At 37.8% G+C, this 5843-nt stretch overlaps 1 protein-coding gene across 1 annotated transcript in view; it reads left to right on the top strand.

Moving 5' to 3' along the window:
- TMTC2 (transmembrane O-mannosyltransferase targeting cadherins 2) overlaps nucleotides 1-5843 on the top strand; it is a 175369-nt gene that overhangs the window by 76724 nt on the left and 92802 nt on the right. The gene's annotated exons all lie outside the window — the stretch shown is intronic.

Genomic DNA, 5843 nt, shown 5'->3' with positions numbered 1-5843 from the left:
GTGTTACAGGTTTGGCATTTTCATGGAGAAAAGGAGACCCTAAGGTAAGGGGATACTTTCTTTTTCAGTAGTATTAGTTCTGTGTTTTGAAATTAAAGATGCATTATTAGTATTATAAAGCCCACCCTGGTGTTTTTCCATTTGGAATCTGGTATATAGCACACTAATGAACATTTTTTGTGAGTTTACCAAATGTTCTGTTTTCTCTGATTAGAAAATATAAGAAGTAGTAAAGGACAGCATCAGGGAAGTGCTATTCCTTTATTTCATCTGATGCAAATAACGTCAATACTACATAATAAAAATGAGGAAGTGAGGTCAGGTATAATTCCGCCTAGGAAATTACTGTAGTTCCCCTTGCCTACCAGTATTGTAAAGAGTTATTGTCAAATACTTATGCCTTCCTGCTCATGTGTAAATATCAGCTATTTGTAACATTGCCCAGCCACGTCTCAAAGGTTATATCTATGCTGTAATGAGATGTGACCACAGCTAGTGTAAACATATCCAAACAGGCAGTAAACCTGCCAGTTTAGGTATCAGTAACAATGTTTAGCTGTAGCTCTGTGGTTTCAAGCATGTATGGCAGATCCAGCTTGGATCCTGAACTCCGTGCTGCCTGGCTGTACTGCTCTTGGCACAAATGCAAGTTTATATGAGAATGGTCAAAATATCACCTGTGAGTGCAATGTAGACCTTGACTAAGCCTTCCTTATTCACAGTTCATCAGAAGTGAGAATGGATTAGTTGATTGCTTTGCCTATCTGTGAAAGAAAAATTTGACCGCGCTTGAGTTTTTTCAGTGCTCTGCTCAGAAACCCCCTATGTGATGCAAAGCCATCTTCTGATAGAGTTGTGCATTTTGATTAGACAGCTGTATCGTGCCATAGTCTAAAAGCTGTGATAGTAAGAGGCAAATGCAGGTGGTTACTGTGAGCTGATAGAGAGTGAAAAAGTAGATTCGGCAGATAAAATGCCCAGCAAAGCAGCATTTTAGTAGTTTGTCAGTCTGATTTTGTAACTCTTCTTCATATACTTTTTCACCGTAGGAAAATTACTGAACTTGTTGCTGCAGTAAGTGAGTTTTTTAAATTGTGAACAAGCACATCCCATTTGTTTTACTTTTTTTTTCAAAACTAGCGCAGGAGAGCAAGAAATGAATTAACTGAACAGTGAGCCAGCACACCAGAGTGATTATATGAAGCACTGAGAGGTACAAGTTTAGTGACAGTATAAAACTCGTATTAAAACGCTGGAATTCCTTGGAAAGAAAAGTTAGTTAGTTGGTTAGTTAACGCATGTTCAATTTCTGTCCTTGGTGGAGATGCCCAGACATTATTAGTTGTCTGCTTGCAATGAGGCAGATTTTGTGATCAAAAAAAAAAAACCAAAAAAACCAACATGCTTGTTTCTGCCCAATAGTAGGATTGGCTGCAGCATTGTCTGGAAATTAGACTACTGGATATTATGCTCCCAGGAGACAAGATGAGCTGTTTTCATCTACACATCTCAGTATGCACAGACTCGTGTGTACATGATCATCTGGTTTCTTGCCATATAAGCTGACATTAAGTGTCTTGTAAGATGTGTGAAAGCAAAGACAGTATGTCAGGCAGTGATACAGACATGACTGAGCTGACTTAAATAAATCTGCTTAAAATATCTTGTTAAACTTCTGCTGAATATTTACTAGCCACTACATTGCAACAAGGCTGGGTATACGACACCCCTAGCTAATGTGACCTGTCACCCAACTCTGTTCATTATTGTAAATATTTCTAAAATTATCCTTGGCTTTGACTATGCTAATCTATTTTCTATTTCTCTTGTAGTCAGGCAAGCCTGACTGGGCTAGACTGGCTGCCCATCCTGCCAAAGCATTAGGAGATCAACAATTCAAACTACTCTTCAGTAATTAAATGAGGTTGACATAGGAAAAATAATTTATTTTTGTTTGCCTCTTTTTTCTAGTTTTATGAATTCTAGTGATAAATAGGCTATTCAAAGAGTGGGACGATGGGCTGCTCAGTCAAACAGTAGAGTGGAGAAGTGTTTTCCTTATTTTTAGGCTACTAAGAAGAAGCTGTCACTCCTCATTTCTTTGCTTTCCTCAGTTTGTAGCAAATTTCTCCTCAATAGTATTTTCTTACTTCTGAAAATTGTGGAGTAGCAGGATAATTTTCCCTGATAGTCCTGCATTTTCTTTCATCTCCTGCAAAGAGCTTCTTCTGAACAAGAACTGCTTCTGTCATAATCTCAAAAACGAGGCATCCCTTGAAAAACTTACAGTGTGGAAACTGATAAAGAAGTACGAATCTGTGAAGACCAGCTTTACTAAAGCAAAAATATGAGTGTTTTGTTCCAGATCCATCTGTATTCTGGCCTAGCAGGCTGAATGCCACTGATGGCTGACTGCTGTGCAACACTGAGCTGATGTGCTGTAGTCATAAGGGCATTTGCTGAGGCAAGCTTTTAGCATGGGTGCATTTGTGTACTAATGTGGCTGAACTGCTTTGGAAATGGAGATGTCTCATTTGGTGATGGTTTATTGCCAGGTCCTCTGTGTTGTGATATGTGTAAGACTATAATCTTATCTGCTACTGTGGGACTTTGAGGCAAACATATTCAGCAGCTTCTCCATCTTCAGTCCTCAGGGAAGAAATGGGTGATAATCACCTCACTGGTACTTTCTTCTGGTCCCTTCAGGGGTACCTTGCAGGTAGTGCTGGCAGAGTCGTGTTCTGCCGCAGGTGAGAAAGCCTCTACTCCTGCAGGCCTTTCTGCAGTTTACATTTCTCCAGGCTGTTTTTGTCAATCACTGACAATGTGGGAAAAATACTCAAAAGCATGAGCATGGATTATCTCTTAAAAAAACCTGAAAATGCACCGTGGGAGAGTGAAGTGAGAAGAAGGTTGTGAAGCTGCCTCCAAATTACCCTGTGTGTGCCAGCTTTCCTGGCTGCCTCACTGTGTGGCAGGCAGCTGCCATCCCTCGGCTGAGGGAGTCCTTGTGAGGACTTCGGATGCTTTAGCTGCGTCTTTACTGGTCTTATTCTGCTGTTCTGTTTATGACTAGTATTTCAAATAACTTTAATGTGATCCAAGCAGTACCTTGTTACGGTTTGTCAGCACTTGAGGGAGAAATATGCAAGACTGACTAATTTAGTTTATGGATTCTGAAGTGGGTGTGTACATGTTTCAACCGTAGGGAGGGAAAGACACAAGTGTTTCTCTGTTCTGCCTTCAACTTAATGAGCAGCCCAAGTGATATAAAGCCATTCTCATTATCTGAATATTCTCTTATAGCAAAGGAAGCCTCCCGAAGTGTAAAAACAAACAAAAAAGTTAAAAGTGGGTGGTACCTGTCACGTCTTTTTCAGTTAGACTGAGGGTCATTCTGTGGTGATGATTACCTCGTGTTTAATATAAAATTGTAATGACACACAAAATAATTGTGCTTATTATGCCTCATTAACTCTAGTTTTCCCTGTGGTACCAAAAATAAGCTTCAAAAAGCATAATCTTCCTCTGGGCCTTGCAGTCCACATCTGAACGTGGAAGATCATTATGATATATTTCCTATAGCTGGGACAGACATTGATTAAAGAAGTAGAAAATAGAGAGGTTTAAACTGCTGGACTGCCACAGAGGTATTAGTTGCTTGGTCATATTTACTGATGAAATTTTAATCACCTGGTACCATTACATTTGCAAGTAGGCTTTGAGGATCCTTCCAGGAAATAGTTGACCTGCTATACAGAGCAGATGCTTAACTAAAAATTCACCTCAGTTCAGTGAGGAAAAACAGTTACTATATTTTGTACTAAGCTAGGTGGAGAAACTGTATTTCCCACAAACAATAAAGATGCAATAAAACATTATTTTTAATTATTATTATTTTTGAATCACTACTGGTGACTGGAAACCAAAGGAAATGAAATCTATTTTAAGGTACAGCATTCTTCAGATATGCTTATTATTAAGAGCTTATGTTATGCTGACAATATCTCCTCTAATACCTTTAGAGCTTTCAATAGCTATTGCTGTGACACACAGCTTGTTGTTCACTACACGTTTTTTGTACCTCTTAAGTATAGCAGTGTGTGTCCTAATAAATATCACACTGGGTATTTAAAAATAGTTTGAGCATTTGGAATTTGCCTTTCAGTGTTTTGGTGTGTATATTCAAATTTTTTATATGTAGCTTGTCAGTAAAACTCCTACCAGTTTTAGCCCAATAGCCCAAAATACTGCTCTGTACAGTAGTTATTTCTTTCTCCTTAGGCTCATTTAATGTCAATAATAAAATAAACAGTGTGATTAATATAACATTGCACTGAATAGAAAATGTGAGTTTGGGGGAAAAAGGCTTGAGAGGGAAAGTGATTTCAGTGCACAGATTGCCATATAAAACATCAGACTAAACATATAAAACCTGCTGATAAGTACACTTAAAAGTTTTGTGTATTATCACTGTTAAGAAATACCAGTGATATGAGCATACCATCTGGAGTTAGGTATTCATGAATTAGTTTTAGTTTTGCTAATTAAATCTTCTTTAGTCTTTGAACAAACCTCTTTAATCTCAATTTTTCTCTCTGGAATGGAGCTCATATTACCTATTACCATAAGAGTAGAATTTTTTTTTTGATGGTTCATGGTTGTTTTAAAACCTCTTTTTATTTATAGCAGTATAATATCCCTCCTAAGCCAATATGTATCAGAATATACAGTCATGGTGATTCTTGACATACTTTTTAGTTAATGTTTTTAGAAATTGTCAGAGAAACATAGTAACAAATAATCATCCATTTTCCCAATATCTTTGCCAGAACTTTATGATACTTAAGTCTTTTTTGACTAAATGTTGCATGGATATTTTCCTTTACTTCTATAATAATTTTCAGCTTTAGCTACTTTTTAAAGAAGAAATTACTTTAAGGTATATCATCTTTTAATGGTGAAAATGTTTCCAGCCACCAGTAAGAACCTTTGTAACAGCTACTGTATGGTCAATACAATGATCTTATTTAGGTAACAAAATCATAGGTTAGAATTACGCATTAAAAGTATCATTTATAATATATAATGTTATATGGCTATGTAAGTCTTTTGTACAGGAATTATGCAGGATATACCATGATAAATCTGGGGTCTCTGTTCATAAAAAAAACATCAGAAATTGAAGGGTAAATGTTCTACAGGATTTTTCAAAGTTCTTAAAATGAATTGGAAATATAGTTTTATCTGCAACTCTTAAAAGCTTGTTTTGGTTTAGGAATACTGCTCCCCAAATCAGTGTCCCCACCCAGACTCTCCCAAATGCTTTCTCCATCTTGCAGGTGATGGGAGAATAACCTTAGGGTCTGGCCATGCCTGCCACAGTAGCTGGGACTACAGGCACCACCTTGCCTGGCTCCTGTCAAAAAAATTAACCCTGTTCTGGTCAGAACTAGGACGCAGCTTTAAAAGAGTTAGCTCAAATGAATCACATAGAGTTGTTTGAAATAAAAAGCATACTCCCTGAAAATAGTGTGGGGCTCTCTAAATGGATGGTAGTGCTGCTCTGGATGATTAAATAGTGTAGAAGGAATGGCCAATTGTAAGTTGTTTGGGAAACAGCCATAGTTATTTAGGGCAATTGAGCATGCCACAGGCAGCCCTCCCTCAGCAAAACAGTCTGGTTATGCCAAATACGGTGGAGAGCTGAAGGAAAGTGGTTTACAGTTCAATTCAAACTCTGAATTTATTCTGCAGTGACAGTGTTCTCTCTTCCAGTTCTTTAAAAGTGCTGTAATTTCCTCTGAAACCCAAGTCAGTGTGTGATGTGCTTCTTCAGCAGG

Source organism: Geospiza fortis, unplaced genomic scaffold (assembly GCF_000277835.1).
Source record: "Geospiza fortis unplaced genomic scaffold, GeoFor_1.0 scaffold166, whole genome shotgun sequence".
Classification (NCBI taxonomy): domain Eukaryota; kingdom Metazoa; phylum Chordata; class Aves; order Passeriformes; family Thraupidae; genus Geospiza; species Geospiza fortis.
The sequence above is the reverse complement of the archived record's forward strand: the minus strand, read 5'-3'. Positions and strand labels throughout refer to the sequence as shown.